This window comes from Felis catus, chromosome A3 (genome assembly GCF_018350175.1).
Source record: "Felis catus isolate Fca126 chromosome A3, F.catus_Fca126_mat1.0, whole genome shotgun sequence".
NCBI lineage: Eukaryota > Metazoa > Chordata > Mammalia > Carnivora > Felidae > Felis > Felis catus.
Genome location: NC_058370.1, coordinates 127,824,761 through 127,842,340, shown reverse-complemented (window position 1 = coordinate 127,842,340; position 17,580 = coordinate 127,824,761). Strand labels below are relative to the sequence as shown.

Sequence of the window (17,580 nt, the reverse complement as noted above, 5' to 3'; positions counted from 1 at the left end):
CCTCTTCTGTTCTGGCCCTCCACCTTCTCCACTCTGGGTTAGCCATTCCTGGGAAGCCATCTACTTGTCACTTTTCAAAAATCAAGTTTCCTGGTATCCTGGTGTCCCTATTTCTGTTCTCTACATTTGATTGGCTTTATGTTTCCTTTCTTTTTCTGTTGTCCTTTCCAATTAGAAAGAAAAAGAGGTGTGTTCAAGTTTTCGTCATGAACCAGAAACCCCTAACCATTGAAAACCATGATCTAAACTTTCGAAAGGATTATATGAAGTTTTTGGCATTTTCTCCTAAGTCATTAAGTGGCATATCATGAGAAAAAAATTTAAATATGAGTCATATCAGTTAATCCTGAAGGAATACTACGCTTGGATAAGAGCTAACATGTTAACACCCAAACCATTTCTCAGTATGAACTACTAAGACTAATTTAAGCCTGTGATTTTCAAAAAATAGAAAATAAAGCCTAGAAGACAAAGACCCCATCGCAGGCAAGAAATACAGATGGAGGCACACATGCATGCCTGTGTACACGCGCTCACGTGCACACGCACACGTGCACACGTGAGCACATGCACACACACCCATGCGCACACGTGCATGCTCTTTTCTCTCCCCGCGGGAGTTAGGACCTTCTAAACCACTGCACATGGCTTCAAACCCATTTCTTTGGCTGCATGTATTTGTAGTCAGCCCTTGCTGGGTTTATCTCCTTGGCAAAGGCGTGTGGCGATTAAAATGGCATTGACAATCCTCCCCCACCCCCGACCTGCTCTTGGATAATAGGAATTCAGGTTAAGGGAAGATTATGCTAATGGAGGAGAAGATCTCAGAGTGGGAAGGGCTTTTTGAAGGCAGCTTGTTCAGTTCTCCGACTGACACATCTCTCTGTCTGTAATACCCTGCCTAATGGTCTTTTCTTGATCATCTCCAGTAACGAGAAACTTGTAACCTCCAGAGGCAGCATTTTTATCTTTACACGTGCTGTTAAAAGGCCTTTAAATGTAACCCTGATGTGGCTCTGTGTACCTCCCAGTGTGTTCACCAGCTGTGCGCCCTACGCTTTGTACGACGTGGAGCACAAATCTAACCGCTGTCATACGGAAGAGGAGTTTGATATCTCGCATGTTTAACAGGACAGGTAAGAAAGAGATCTATTTAATGTCACAGACAGTTGTCACTTCCCTAGCTAAAGATGCTTGCATTCCTTAAGCGGGTCTTTACAAAGAGCAAGGCTGTTAAGTGAAAGCTTTAAAAATAATTCCATTACCCACTTTACAAAGACGGAGTGACAGCCGATCATTAGAAGAAGAAAGTCTTCACGGATGATGCACAACTTGCAAAAGATGTGATTTCACCCATTATAAAAGGAGACGTCCGATCACTTCCCACCAAGATGAGTCGTGTTTGCTTGTGGCCTCTATCACTGCTGTTAGGTTTACAGATGAGTTTTGCTGCAAGTCCCCTTCAAACTTTTAAAGGAGGTCTGTGGACACAGAGAATTTGGTTTTCTTGAAATGCCTGAAAGGTTAGCTACCTTTGACTGCCTATAAAGAGACACTCAGAAGGTTCAGGAACATGGACGAGCCATCTGTACTTCCGGGCACAACGCACCTGCTACTTTCCGCCCGATGGGTAAATCTGAGATGCATAAGCAACGTCCACAGGCTACAGAGCTGGGAGGTCGTCAGTCGTCACCTTCTGTTTGCTTATCGTAGATAGGAAGACTGAGGCCCAGGAGGGGCAATCAGACATCCAGAGGCATTCAGGAAGTCAGGTGCAGAGAAAATACTATAAACAGGGGCATGGCTCCCTGGTCCAGAGAGTTTTGTTTTTCTCTATCCTTTACTCTTCTGTTACGGGCTGTGTTTCTTTTTTTTTTTTTTTTTTTTTAATTTTTTTTTTCAACGTTTATTTATTTTTGGGACAGAGAGAGACAGAGCATGAACGGGGAAGGGGCAGAGAGAGAGGGAGACACAGAATCGGAAACAGGCTCCAGGCTCCGAGCCATCAGCCCAGAGCCTGACGCGGGGCTCAAACTCACGGACCGTGAGATCGTGACCTGGATGAAGTCGGACGCTTAACCGACTGCGCCACCCAGGCGCCCCCGGGCTGTGTTTCTTTATTATTGTTATTTTTTTTTTAATGTTTATTTATTTTTGACAGAGAGAGGGAGACAGAGCATGAGCGGGGGAGGGGCAGAGAGACAGGGAGACACAGAATCCGAAGCAGGCTCCAGGCTCTGAGCTGTCAGCGCAGAGCCCCACGCGAGGCTGGAACTCACAGACCCCGAGATCGTGACCTGAGGTGAAGTCAGAGGCTCAACCGACTGAGCCTCCCAGGCGCCCCCTGGCTGTGTTTCTTTATATCCTGGCCCCAGCCCTGGCTAATACTGTCTTCCCGACCTCTCCCCCTTGCTCGTGCTCCAGCCATGTGACCCCTTATTATTCCTGAAACACACCAAGAAAACTCTTTTCTCAGGGCCTTTACACTTTCCCTGAGTGCACCAAGCATGGCCTTCTTCCTCATAGCTGCATGGTCCATTCTCACTTCATCTAGGTGGCTGGCCATATGTCACCTTCTCAGGAAGGACTTCCCTGATCGTTTTATATACAATAGCCCTCTCTGCAACTATCTATCTCTTTCTCCTGATTTATTTTTCTTCTTAGCACTTACCAGTATCCTGACGTACTAGGTTGGTCCTGCTATATGATGAATGTAAATGTATAAATCTCTCCCCGATAAAGGTCTGTCCTCAGAAGGTGAAGACTTCATGAATTTGTCCACTACTGTATCCCCAGCATCTCATGGGTGCAAATAAATATTTCTGAAGGCCTAATTAAATGAAACTTTTGAAAGCGTCCGACGCTTTGTAGGAGGTGAATCGATGGAGAGTTCTGATGGCACAACATATGCCCTTCTATTTCCGGGAACCCAGAACCTCATCCTACCAAAGACGATGTGGTTCCCTTGCTCTGCCCTCCTTTTCAATGCATAGCTTCACTCAAATATTCACTGACCCCACGCACTCAGCAAATGTTTGTTAAATGAAGTGACAGATACAATAACAGATTCAAAAGGCACATCTTGGAATAGAAGAACACAGCAGACTGGACACCAGGAGACCCGGAATGCTAGTCCTTTCTCCGCCGCCAGCTACGTCAGCTTAGGTAAGTCTCTGATGTGATCTCCACCTTCAGTTAATCACCAAATAATCAATCAAAGGGTAAAACAGATTAATTCTAAGAGACCTTCCAACTCTGACATCCTAGAATATCATAAAATATTCTCTTATTTTCTTCTTGCAACTGGCCGGCGTTAATTGATTTTAGAAATGCCATTGCATTTGCAGACCTGCAGGAAATTCGTTCTTTACCACAGCCATGGCCAAGGTCCTTTCAAGTAGCCAACATCCCAGGCCACAATTAGACCCCATTTATCCACGAGTCCATTTCCCAGCAATCTGACTCACTCAGGACCTTTTGATCCCAAACCCATCAAAAGAGTCCCCTGGGTATCCACATAAGCGGTCAGAAAGCCCCAGGATTAAAGATTATGTGCATAGCTTCTCATGCCCTCTTTCAAAGACTTATATAGAGTCTAGATTCTCGTTTTCCATCAATTACTCAAGGGTACTGTTTCCTCTGTTGGAACCTGTCTTCCCTGTCTGTTCTTTCTAGTGAACCCCATTTATTTTTCAAGCTTATCTCAAATTTTTACTGCTCTAAGCAACCCCTATAACCTCCTCCCACTGCCCACAGAGTTTGTTGTCACTCTGTCACGTGCATGCTTTCATTACAGTGTTTGCCTCTGTGTATTACTGTCATGCGTGTGGGGGGTTGAAGCTTGTTGACGTTGCTGTTATGTTGTATTTAGTCTATTCCCTAGGATGGAGCTTGGTGTCGGGTAGGTGTGCAGGCAGTGTTTTCTGGAGACTTCTAGTGATCTATTTTCCTGGACCTTAGTAAAAGAAACATAGTACCCTAGTAGGGAAAGCCTTGCAAAGGCCTTCAGGGGAGATGGATACATGATGAGCCCTAAGCAAAATCCAGGTGACATTGTATGACACTGAGGGAGGAGACAGAAAGCCTTAAAACCCGACACAGAACTGTGATACTGTTCAGGATGCTAATGGGTCTTTAGAGTGACATCTCTGAGTGATTTTGAAATTACATAGTTCCGTATGGCAGATGGGAATTCAGAATTTCTGGAAATGTCAAATACATCTCAGAAAGATGTCTATTAAAAAGAACTAAATATATTTGTTTGGTGTTCGACAGGCTCGACTTCAGTTATCTGGAAAAAGCCAAGGTGTCAGAGGAATGGGATGTGAACTCCAGTCATAAACTGACTTGATTTGGTTTGATTAAATGCTATCATGTGCCCAGCATTGTACACATGTACAATACAGAACCAGAGACGTGCTCTCCAGGGAGCGAACAGATAAAGCTGAAACAGCTAATATGGGCAGCACAATGTTCACACCCGACTGATTGACCCAGATTAGGAGGATTATAGTCCTTGGCAGATAGAGGGGACATGAGGCATCCCGTTAGCCTGGAAGATATGGGGAAGACAGGTGGGACTTGGGCCAGCCCTTATAGACTAAGAAGGTATCAAGATTAGTGAAGAAGAAGATAAGGTTCTCTAGCTGATGGAGACCACTCCAGGAAAGGCCCTGGGGTGGGACCGGCAAGAGGAAATGAGATCATAGAGTTTGGAGTAGTGAGTAGGATAATGTATTGCCTGGTATGTCAGATAATGGGGACTGGTGACCCTTGGGCAGAAGTACTTGCTTCTAGATGTTGCGGCCAAGACAAGGAAACAAATGGACTGTTGCATGAATGGGTCAATTATCTAGCCTAGTTGCTATTACATAGTCAAGTCACAAATAGTTTGGTGGTATTGGTATGGAGAAAGGCCCCCAATGTCTAGAATGCCTCCAGTGGCCTTCCGTGCCATTCACTGCCTCCATAAAGGGCTTCAAGGTCCTGTATTATCTCCTGCTACTGTCCCCTATACTTATACTCCCCCACTCTGGCCTCCACACAGCCGAGCGCCCTGCCACCTCAGGGCCTTTGTACTTGCTGACATTCTTCTTTCCAAAATACCTACATAATTTGGTTCTTCTTCCCCTTCTTCTTCTTCTTTTTCTTCTTCTTCTTTTGTTTTCTAATATTGCTCAAACGTGACCTCATCAGAACACTCTTCTGAACACTCAATGCAAAACAGCACCTGTGTGGAACACTCTGTCTTTCTTATGCTGATTCATTTTTTCTTCCTGGTAGGTATCATCAGCTAATACCTTATATATGTATTTGTTTATCTGTTCACTGTCTTCCTCAACCTTCGGAGTGTTAGTTCTTGAAGTGCTGAAATTCTGCTTCGTATCACTATATTCCTAGTGCTTAGAAGAGTGACTGGCACAGAAAAGTGCTCAATAAATGTTTCCGAAATAAATGAATGGCAAATCTATAGGAGGCCTTAGGCAGCCATGGAAGTGCATTTATAGTTGTGTCATATTTTTCTAAATGATTTCCAAAATCATCAGCATATTTTCCAAAGGACCCATGACAAATAATTTTAAAGAACAATAGAGAACACAAGTAGGTATCAGAAAACCTGCGATCTCATCCTAGCTATCGGGTTTCACTACCTGAGCCTCAATTGATTTCATCTTTAAAATGAGAATAATAATACCTGTTTCATTTCTATTGCATTTGCAAAAGCCAAAATTGTGGAGGCCTCCATGTGCATATTGCTGTGGTCAAATAATGACCAAGATCGCCATCTCTCCAGCCTCCAGGAACTTGCAGTTCATTCAAACAACACATGGGCGAGAGGTGGTAAATGTTATCAGCTGTGAGTTGCTAATGAGATCTGGTGTGAACAGTCTTGCTCAAGGTCACCCAACCACAAAGAGGGGCTCTACGAAGGGACCTTCCTCGCCATCTCTGCCCCACCCCTCCATATTTCAGCGGATGTTTCCAGGGCCCCAAATAAGACTAAGCATGCCTTTACCACTATTACCCAGTATTTAAATTTATTTATTTATTTTTGAGAGAGACAGAGACAGAGACAGAGAGAAAGCAGGGCGGAGAGAGAGGGAAACAGGGAATCTCAAGCAGGGTCTGCGCTGTCAGCGCAGAGCCCGACATGGGGCTCGAACTCATGAACTGTGAGATCCTGACCTGAGCGGAAATCAAGAATCTGACGCTTAGCCGACTGAGCCATACAGGTGCCCCACTATTACCCAGCATTTAACTGAACCTTTGCAAAGAGTGTTTACATGCCTAGAACACATGTGACAATTTGTCCTTTTATCCTTTTATCCTACCTTATAGGGTTGTTGTAATAACTAAATGATAATATAACTAATATTATATTATATATATTATATAATATATATATTATAATATAATATATTATAATATTATATATTATAACTAATAATAACTAAACTAACTTACATCCATCACATCTGCACAGTTCCAGAAATATAATAATAATTATTATTGTTAGCACAAACCTGCTAAACTTTTACTAATGCTGAAGATGGCACGTAGGTGGTAACAGAAAGAATTTGGAGGTATAGAAGGAAAAAGGGAGAAGGAGATGATTATATATATATATATATATCATCCTTCTCTATATGGTCTGTTTCATCTACAAAGCTATATCCACTTTGCATATTTAATTGGTTAGCTGTTCACTGAACCTATTTAGAAATCATGGAGGTGCTGCGTGAGACACAGACCCTGACTTTCAGCTAAGCCGTAAAAAGACTGATCTAGATGTGGGTATAAGACAGATCCAAACAGGGATAGGCTGAAGGCAGGGACACTAAGCAGGAGTTGGCTGTAGTCGTTCAGGCGAGAAATTGTAGGGAACTGAAAGAAAATGGTCACAGTAGGGATGGCAAAGAAGGGGAAAACAAGGCATATTTGGAAGGAGCATGGGATAGAGGTTTGAGGCATGTTCATTCCTTAACCATTTCATTCATTCAGGTCCTTGTACTACACCCTTGTTGCCAGGCTGTGCAAAATGTAATGGAAATAGAAGGACACGAGCATCGTAATACGTTGCTTCTGTTTTGTCTGCCAGGAACCAGACTTAGTACCAGGAAGCCCATACACATCGTGTGTTTAATGGTTAGGAGGCCCCGTAAGTAGGTACTGCCGTTCCCACTTTGCAGTTATGGAAATTGGAGTTCAAAGAAGGCAACAACTTGCTCAAGCCACACAGCTAGGCTGAGCTGGGGTTAAAATCCAGGTGTGCGGAGTGTGAGCCTGGCTCCTTCTGCCGTAGCAGAGATGACTAGGTTGTGGCTCATGTGATGGAAGGGCTCAGAGTCTAGCAGCTGGAGGTGGGAGACAGATATGGTGGAAGATTACAACAGACACACCCAGAGCCTCCGGGAATGGAACAGAGTCAAAGGAGAAGAAAAATCCCAAGATGTGTAAGCTGTTGACTCTGAAGAATTTTGCTTGCTTCCAACTCTGTGAGAAGGTGTGGAAACCATCTGGGAAGTGCTCTGGGCTGTGCCTCCAAGGGTTGTGGCTGAATCCTTGCTGTTCCATACCGCCTACGGGACCATGGGCAGTTAGTTGACTTTGCTTCAATGGGCCTGGGTTTTCTCACCTGCCAGGAACATTGGACCTCGTGTTCCCCAAAGTCCCTCCCGTCTCCATGCTGATGGTGGCACGCAGACAAAATGAATTCCAGTGGGTTGGCCAGCCACGAGAAGTCGATAGGAGGGAGCCTCAGCTGGCCTTCCTCGGCACTTCCTTTTCTCCCCATGCGATGCTTCTTCTCTTGCTTTCCAGTTCAGCCCTAACGTGTGAGACACAGAATCCCAAGGCTGGAGTTGTGGGAGAAAGACTGTGAGGAATCTCAAGGGGAAACCAGATGGGGAGCCTGGACCAGGCTTTCTTCCCGGGGGCCCGTGACATCACTCACAATTCTGTGGAGTTTGGGGAACAGAGTGCCCTATCCACTTTATCTGAAGACAGAAGGGCAAAGTGGGAGACCACAGGATCCCCATGGATAAAGGACACAGGCTGGCCCCCCACTCTCAGCACTGGGAATGGGGGGTGAAGGGCCAGGACATGGGTATGAGGTAGAAATGGATGTGGGGGAACGACACACTTCTTCAAGTTCACACTCTAGATCTTTCAGCCAGTGCTCCACGTGGCTGAATGGGAAAGCTGAACACCTGACTATCGCCGGAGGCGGAGCTAGTATACAGGTCTGGGCAAAAGCAAAATTGGGGCAGAGAATGGACTTCTGTTCAGGCAGGACTTTCAAAGGGTTTGGTGCCCACACTGATGGTTTCTGTTGGCAAAGACAGCGTCTGTTCAGTTGAAACTGAACTTCTCCATAAACCCTGTTTCCTCCTACCCGCTTTCCCCATCTCTTTCCTCACCCTTTCCTGAACAATATTAAGAAATAGTATGTTTTTAATACAATTTCCAGTGAAAATACATTATGCCCTTGACAGTGGTGTCCTTAAGCCCGCTTAGGAGCCGATTGTTAAATTTTCAGAAATCGTGCGAGCTGATAGTTCAACATAGCCATTACTTAAAAATTAAACTATAAAACTTAATTAAATAAGTTATGATGAAAACAACAGTAATAAATGCTCAAAGTCATCACTTCCTAATTATTGGACTGTCTCTTACCATTTTCTGTGCTCTTGAGTTTACTTACATCCATCACGTCTGTATGATGAAAAATACTGTATAATGGGGGTCACATATCTTTGTAATTCCATGTTCAGCAAAATTATCTTGGTAGCTCTAAAGTAGTCATGGTTGGGAGCATTTATACCACGGAAATCAGCAAACGTCACAAATCAAGCCTCGATTTATTAATTTGTTGATTGCCTAGACATAAAGGAGTGGTGGATAAAATGTTAATAATGCAAGTTAAACTTAAAGAATGTGCCATGTCCATAGCTGTTCCATTGTGAATAACCCACAAAAACACGGAGGAATATTATTTTCATTTTCAAAAACTGATCTGAGTCAGCAAAGAAGCTGCTCATGTCATTGATAAACAAGCGAGATGCCAACACACATCTCCATCCTTTCACTTCCATCTTGTTAACTAAAATGAAAATATCAGGGCACCTGGGTGGCTCAGATGGTCGAGCATCCGGCTTTTTTTTGACTCAGGTCATGTTCCCAGGGTTGTGGGATCAAACCCCTTGTCGAGCTCCAAACTCAGTGCGGATTTTCTCTCCTCTGCCCCTCCCCTGTGTGCTCTCTCTCTCTCTCTCTCTCTTTCTCTCTCTAAAATAAAAAAAATGAAAATATCAACTAACATTCATATCTAAACTGTTGTTCATCAGTAGCTATCATAGGTTGGTAACGGATACCGTAATTTGGCAAACGTCAATGAAAGCATTCTGTGAGAACGACTTGGCTGTGTGAAATGTACAATAAGGAACATTATATATTTTCTTATTATTTGTAAATTGTGTACTATAATATTTTACATTGGCAAAATTTATAATCAACTTATGTACGAATGCATATATTCATATATAGGCAACTTGTGTGTGTATGTGTGTGTATATATACACACATATATATTTTATATACATATATTTTTTCCCTAGAGAACTTACTGGCAGATATTTATCAGCATACCACGGACTCTTGGAGTCATCACCTGACTGATTGGAAAACGGACACTCATACACAATGTCACAACATTTGTAACGTTGGGCCCAGATAGCACTGAGCCCAGAGTAGATACTCTAGTTACGTGACTTGGAGACTATATCAAGATCCCATAATGTTACTAGATTATAGGAAAGTGCTCTATTCTTTTCATTTCCAGTGCTTTCTGTTGACTTCCTAACATAGCCTTGCATTCCTTATCTCCAAATAAAACTTTATGACGGTAGTCTTGGACACGGAGGACTTCTAGCAGGGTAGAAACATGGCACGCAGGAGGACCCAGGGAGTACAGCCCGGGAAGGAGGGAGCAGGCTGGGAGCTTTCTCCTTTGAAAACTTGGGTGCCCAGGGAGGAAGGTTCCATGCCAGAACAAGCCGGCGGATGGTTTAAAAGATTAGATGCCTGGAAGTTCAGTCACACCCACCTGTTTACCTCTAGCTGAGTATACACTAAGCACTCCATAAATGCAGAGTTCGAAAGAAGTCAACACAAAGTCAATCAACCCAAAGTAGCTACTATTTATGAAGAGTGTGCTCTGTTTATTCAGTGCTTGATGTTTCGTATCCGTTATCTTTCACTTTCACTAGCCCCCTGCGGCCATTGGTATCATCTGATTCCATTTTATAGATAAGTAACCTGAGGAGCAAGGATGTTAAGTAATTTTTAACAACCAACTTTTGGCAGATCTGATCGCCTTCCTTTGCGGGGCTCTCCAATCCCAATACCTATCTTCTTGCCCTGTACCAGGGTGAGGGAGGCAGGGAGGTAGTACGTGAGAGCTGGTGCGTGGGAGGGAAAGAGGAGCACACACACCCCGTGGTCTGTACTTGAGTATAAAAATGAAGTACAGAGTCCACGCTACCGGAGGCTCTTCTCAATGTGTCAGAATGGCGTAAAGATCTTCCGGAAGGACTGTTTTCCGCGAAGCTTCCCTGGCAGCCCAGAAACAAGAGCTATCGGAGAAGCGTATGGGGCCACGAAGTGCCTGAGGTTGCCGGGCTGTAAAACGGGGGAGCGTCCAGAAGCCTCCTAAGTAATCCACTGCAGTGTTGGCTGGAAAGTCTAGGCGGGCTTCCCGGTTCGTATTGTTGAATTCTCTGAAGGACAAGAATGAGAATAAGAGTAAAAACGGCAAACATTTATGTAGTATTGATCAGGATTCACATATATTAAACTAACTTCATCCTCAAGACACCCTACAGCGAAGGTCATACATGGCGACAAGATTGCTGGATGGTTCTGTGACCCGTTCCCTTCTTCCTGGCGCACAGCTGGGACCGTATCTCTAGTTTTCCCTGGATTAGGTGTCTCACACCGCTCGGCACTGGCCAATGGAAAGCGAATGGCCGGGACGTGTGCCGGTTCCAGATCAGGCCACGGGGCTCCCGTGTTCCTCTTCCTCATGGGGTCTTCGGAAACCAGATGTTGCAAACAGCAGAACAACTGTCCGACTGAGGCTTCTGAATGACTGGGACAGAATTCCCTGCCCATCTGAAACTACCCTATTTTGTGAATGAGAAACTTTTCTGTTGAGCTAATGCGTGTTTGAGTTTGTTACCATTGCCTGGTCTACTCTAACGAGGTTGTATACTGTCCTCCTCCTCCTCAGTATCCCCATTTTACAGATGAGCAAATTGAGGCACAGGTAGCTTGCCCAAGGTCGCACATCTAGACGGTGGTACAGCTGGAATGTAAACCCAGGCAGTCAGCTCCAGAGTTCACGCCCTTGGTCATCACATTAGTACGCCTCCTTCTGGACTGAAAGAAAGTGGTCTCTGAGAAATAGACTGAGTTGGGGGTGGGGGGGGGGAGGCACTGGTCACCAGGTGGGCTCATGCCCCTTCTTTCAGCTTGTCTGGATGGGTAAATTGAATTCTTAGGAGAAGAGGCTTCCCCAAGACCCCCCACAAGGTAGCCAAATAGGTAGGATTAAGGTTCACGTCTCCAGATCCCCCAATCTGTCGGCCGCATTGCTCAGCCTGCCTATGACACGTAGTCTAACAATATGCATCCCTACAAAGCTGCCCAGACTCCAGCAACATAGCGTAGCAAAACCTCCACATTTACGGATGGGGAATGGAGTCTTGGGAAGATAAACTGACCAGGTATTAATGGGGTAGGGCTGGGGTTCAAACTCAGTGAGACTTGGGGCTGTTTATTTAAGGAGCACCCCATGGGCCTAGTGGCACCAGGTGGCAGGGAGTGAGTGAGAGGCTGGGAATCGCCACCCTATCACTCAAAGTGAGATAATGGGAGTCGTGAACGGGGCTTTGAAAGCAAGTGTACTCACCCTCATTTATCGGTAATAACAATGTTCACAGCCTCCCCACGGTTTTCTGGCATGTCCACAAGCTTTACCCGACCTGCAGTCAGTCCCTCCTCTCACCGTCCTCTCTCAGGACACGTGTCTTTGGAGGTCTGTGGGTTTGGCATATCCAGGGCAGGCCGGTGTCACAGGCAGCAGGGAGCTGCCCGCCGGCAGGAGCAGGAGCACGGGAAAGGTCTGCTGAACGTGGAAGTGAGCACGACGGGGTCGACGCCTGTACACCCATTTTGCAGGTGGGCAGCATGAAGGTCACAGGGGTGACCTGCCAAAGCCCCCGGGCTGGCATGGCTTCTTAGCAGTTACCGGTCGTGTCCCTTGCAGCCCAGAATCTGGGGCAATGATCTGCGAATGAGTGACAGCGGAACCTGACCTGGCAAGGGGAACCACCGACGGGGCCTTGCCTGAAGAAGGTCCCCAGAGACGCCCCGGAGCGCTCAGCCCACCTGCTTCCCTGCAGGGGTGGGTGGTGGCGCAGGTGGGCCGGCTCGGCTCAGACTCCCGCACCCCCGGGCTCAACCGCTCCCGCCGAACGCGGGCGCGCAGGCCAGCGGCTCCCCCTTCGGGGAAGCGAGAGGTCCGCCTTGCAGGGGTCCCCGCGGGCGGCCCGCTCGACGCGCCGCCGCCCCCGCCGGTCCTTCCTTTGTCCCGGCCCGCCGTCTGCGGCAGCCGCGAGCTGGCTGCAGGCGGGGCGCGCCAAGGCGCTGCCTGGTGCACCAGCACCATCTAGGGGTGGTCCGGGTCGCTGGGGTGGCACCCAGAAAGGGGGAAGAGCGCTCTCTGAGCATCCCGGGGTGGGGGGGTGGGGGGTCACCTCCAGGGCTTGGGCAAGTCGCCTCTCCGGCCCTGTCCTTGGTTTACCGCATTCCCGTAGAGGGGACACTCCTACCGACCCCGTCAGCTGTCACGTACTCTCATGCCATTGTACTCCCAGATCCTGTTGGATCATTTCAACAGCCACTGGCACGTAAGGAGAGACGCCGAGGCTCTGAGAGGTTAAGTAACATGTCCCAAAGGGCACGGCAGGGTGAGGGAGCACCTAGAATCCAAGCCAGGTGCTTTTGTGCCCCACACCCGTGCTGTCGTACCGCCTGGCTGCGGGCAGTTTCTGTAGATATAAAAGTCCACGGGAAAGCTTATCTTGGGCCTTGTCCTCCTGTGTGATCTTGGCCAAGCCACCTAACCCCTCTGAGACTCAACTGTGTCGTTGACCCTCAGGGACCATCCGCAGCCCTTCCTTTGCCCCTGCTCACAGGGGCGCATCTGCCTGCCACGGGAAGGTTCCTAAGTCAAAATGCACTCCGATGGGGTGCCTGGGTGGCGCAGTCGGTTAAGCCTCCGATCTCGGTTAAGGTCACGATCTCACGGTCCGGGAGTTCGAGCCCCGCGTCAGGCTCTGGGCTGATGGCTCAGAGCCTGGAGCCTGTTTCCGATTCTGTGTCTCCCTTTCTCTCTGCCCCTCCCCTGTTCATGCTCTGTCTCTCTCTGTCCCAAAATTAAATAAACGTTGAAAAAAAAAATTAAAAAAAAAATGCACTCCGAACGGGAAAATCAGATGTTGTGAGTCATGTGAGGATCAAGAAGGAAGTCTCTCTGGAAAAAAAAAAAAAAAAAAAAAAAAAGCTAGCTCCATAAATACATGAATTACATTCCCACACACACAGGGCTCCAGAGCCGTCCAGCCGGAGGCAAACCTTTAGACCCTGGCTTGGAGGTCTGCAGCCTGTGTCATTATCTCCATTTTACAGCTGAGAAAATCGAGGCGCAAAGAGCTACAGACGTTTTCTCAGAGCTGCTGTCAGAGGTGAGCCAAGACTGAGGTCATTGCCTGCTGCCCGCTCAGGTCCCGTCTCCCGGGAGGGGGGGCGCCCCTCCGAGGATTCTCAGAAGGGCTGAAGGCACAGGCTCCCCTGAGGCCCCCGCCGGAGGGTGGAACCCAGAGGACACTCTGCGTCAGGAAGGAGGACGTGGGAGGGTCTGGTCTGGAAGAGAGAAGACCAAGAGGAACAGGAAGGCTGGCTCTAAATAGCGGGAGGATTGACACATGGATGAGTAAGCAGAGGAGCGAGGCCGAGAAGGGATACACGGGGCGGGGGAGGCGGGGGATGGGTGAAGGTTGTAGCAAAGGGAGGCGCCGAAGCAGAGACCAGCCACCGAGCGATCTGTGCGGTGACCTTCTTCCCAGAGCTGTCTGGAGCCCAGGCCATCTCCCTGAGGCCACAGCCCGCTGTTCCTGAGCTCTTGGGGCATTCTCACCTTATTCTCAAAGGTAACCTGACAATAAGCCTGCGATTGCCAAGAGCAGGTGCACGACTTCAGAAAGCATCTTTGTCCTCTGTCCTGAGAGGGCAGGTGCGCGGTGACGTGCAACATAGCCCAAGCCACCCTGGGAACTGCTGGGCCTGTCATTTGTGTAGGCTCCCCCGACTCTCGTCGGCTCCGCGTAGGATCACCATCACGCCAGGGAAGCAGTGAGTTTCTGTCTTATCACCCAAGGGCCTAACTGATGCAGGTACCGCCATCCGTCCTTTCATGGAGCCACGGCCTGAGAGTGACTCTTGTTACCTGGGACCGGGATCTCCAGACTATTTCCCTCATTCTCTGCCCCACACCCCCCACTCCCACCCCAGCACCATGCCAGTTAAGAGAGAATTTTCTGGAAGCACTGTTGAAGTGATAGCACTTGAACCCCTCCCTGGCATCTGTTGTCACTCCAGCGGCTTCCTGCCACTGACACGGCCTGAGGATTTGCCAGACCTGGGTGGTGCACTGGCAGATTCCTCCCCCCCCCCCCCCCCCCCCGGACAGGCACGTTGCACTAACCCCGCCACCCACGTGGCTGATAGGAACTAGCTTGCCAGCTTGGGAATGGGCACGGTCAAGTCTTTCTAATTTTCCTGGTCAATGTCCAAGCCCCACTTGCCCAGCTTAGCAGGAAGGTTTTCAACCCCTTCGAAGGCCAACCCCTACCCCATCTCCAGTTGTCTACCAGCCTATGAAGGATCTTTAGGGCTTAGTCAGACTGAAGGGATAGGTCCTGCTAACACATGCGAGAGGAAGAGACAGCTGGAGTATGGTAGGTTTAGAGTTCACTGCGGTGGAAACTGGTTCTGGACACGCTGATGAGTCCCTGGCCACTGCTTCTATGGGGCCCTTATTGGCCTCTGTCCTGCTCTGGCCCCCACTCTCCCAAGGTTATGGCTCATGGAGTTTCTACTCACATACTCAGCCCTTGTAAATAAATGCCATCATCTCCTGGGCCACCAAAGCTGGGTCTGCAGGGACTTCCATCCATCCTCAGCCAAGATCCCACCTTTCCATCATAAGACACCTGGCTTTGAGCCTGGCCCACCCGGGCCCTTCTGCCTTCCTGCCAGTGGGCTGCATAGGTGCGCTCTCATTCTTCCAGAGAAGATCCAACAGCAGAACATCTCAAAAGAGGAGTTAAGACCCAGCTCCTTTCCAGAAGGTTCCTTGCCCCTCCTGCTTTCCTTTTAATCCACTCTCCTAACCAAGACATGTTATCATATATCAGAAGACATTAGCTTTGTTGCACAAGGCCAGGAAAAACCTTATCACTCCTTTCTATCTGGGGTACAGGCTAATGTTGCTAATTTGTAAACAAGGGGCTGGGGTCCAGATGGTTGAGATGTCTTGCTCAGGATCACTTGCCTGACGGTGGAGCCAGAACTAGGATCTAGATCTTGTTAACAGGGAGGTGTTTATTCCAGCTGCCTCTCCTGGCCAGGAGGGAAGTGCTAAGAAGGTTGTCCACCTTACAGACGGAGGCTGCTTTTCGACTCTTTCTGTGGAGGAAACGGTGACATTTTAGTACGACTTCAAAGAAGTTGAGACCTCTGGGCACTGGCTCAGCAAGAGCCCAGCTTGCCTCCCACCCAACACCCCCTTGCCTTTTGACCACAGATTACAGCAAGGGGAAGTGGACTCAGGTGTCAGAAAAACTTAAATTAAATCCTGACCGTTTATCTTACCGCTCATGTGATCTTAGCCATGATTCTTCAAACCAGAGTACCATCTCCAGTTTCCAGAAGCTAATAAATGTCTCTGCTTCTTGGCCCTTGCTCCCTGATGCTGGCTGCATCGTCCGATGCAATTTTAGTGTCTATATTTAGGCCTGGGATTTGGATCGAACACTCAAGGTGCCTTCCTCTAGGTATGAAACTCGGGTTGGCATTGTTCCTGTCCGATTTTCACTGGGAACAGAGGTCTCTTAGTCCTGGCTGCCAGCACATGGACCAGGCCTTCATTAATTTCCAGTTCCAAAGAGGCATATTAGAGTTTCCCTGTGGAATAAACCCTTTGGTCCACACTTAAGATGATTGCTCAGCCAAAAATGACCGCCCATGGCTGCAGTAGCTGCCGCCGGTCTTTGGGGCCTTCTAGACTGTGATTTCCCTGGAGACTCTGCCCGGGTGGGGCTGAAGGCAGCTCCAGGATGCTTGCTCAGAGCTAGCTCATCTACCAGTCACAAAACATGTTATTGTGCACACTTGCATCAGAACGGGGATTGAGCCTATGCACAAGGGAGACAATAAAGAGATCGAAGGCAAACGAAAAGGCAGAACTGCACTTGGACTTGAAGAAGGAAAGCAGAGTGGAGGAAAGAAGTGAATGGAAACCAGTGATTATTCATAACTGAGCGACATTGTAACTTATTTTTTTCACTTTGCCCTGCAAGGTATCTGCATAAATAAGAGGCTTTTAAAAACGTTATAGTTAGCTAATCAAAAATATTGCACTTTTTAAAAGGAAAGGCAAGTAATCAGTTCTTTTGTTCTGATCTGAATCTCAGCTTGAAGCGTGAACCTTGACGTCTATAAGCATAGCAGCCAATCAAGGTTGGTGGACCCTTCTGGACGTTGCACTAGCAACGATAAGCCCCTAAGTTCATTGCGTAACTGTTGCTAGCTTGTTTATTAAACATCTTCTAATATGATTTTTTAATGGGGATGGAAGGCCGACTGCACTGTATATGCAATACCTTGGGCAGGGCCCGTCCCACTCTGGGGTATGAGGAATCAAAGAGTAATTAGCAAAACCACTTACTGAGCCGATGTTCGTGTTCCTTTGGGTCAGGGTCATCTTTCCCTAATTCAAGTAGAATATTTGATGTCTTGATCCTAAGTGTCAGTATCAGAAAGTCTTGGCTGAGCCTTGGTCCCTCTTGAGCAAGGCAGGATGTGTGAACTTCAAATACACATGTGCCCTGTCATCTTAGTCCCTCTATTGATTGTCCAGAAATGAGTTTAATGAAGACAGAATGTCTCCTGTAAACAAATCATTATCCCTGATCAAGGAAGTGTAAACAGAACCGGGCCTGGGAAGCAGGCTCTTTGTCTCTCCCTACCACAGACATGTGAAACGCCTGGGCTCTGGGGATTTACCGGAGTCTGGAGTCAATAATAGAACTTCCTGGAGCATAGGGGGAAGACCCAAAAGACAGACACACAGAGCTCCAACAGTGTCTTCAACATCAAATCTTATTCTAAAAAATTGAAAAGATGGAATTAAAGCAAGAATAGGTGAACTTTATTTAAAAAAAATTCAAATGACCT

The 17,580-nt window shown here is 47.5% G+C and overlaps 2 long non-coding RNA genes across 4 annotated transcripts; one reads left to right on the top strand and one right to left on the bottom strand.

Annotated features, from left to right (window-relative positions):
• The first annotated feature begins 829 nt into the window (after positions 1-829).
• On the top strand, positions 830-11,214 carry LOC109498386. 3 transcript variants are annotated; one of them, XR_002155193.3, is made up of 4 exons: positions 831-1,136; positions 2,743-3,165; positions 4,276-5,279; positions 7,003-11,214. It is a non-coding gene; the product is annotated as an uncharacterized LOC109498386 (long non-coding RNA). The 3 variants fall into 3 exon arrangements; XR_002155192.3 differs by having other exon boundaries at positions 830-1,136; positions 2,743-5,279; XR_006595963.1 differs by lacking the exon at positions 4,276-5,279 and having other exon boundaries at positions 838-1,136.
• Positions 8,839-13,035, bottom strand: LOC109498388. The gene is made up of 2 exons (XR_002155195.3): positions 11,972-13,035; positions 8,839-10,778 (listed from the first exon to the last, which is right to left on the bottom strand). It is a non-coding gene; the product is annotated as an uncharacterized LOC109498388 (long non-coding RNA).
• Between the last annotated feature and the right edge of the window lie 4,545 nt (positions 13,036-17,580).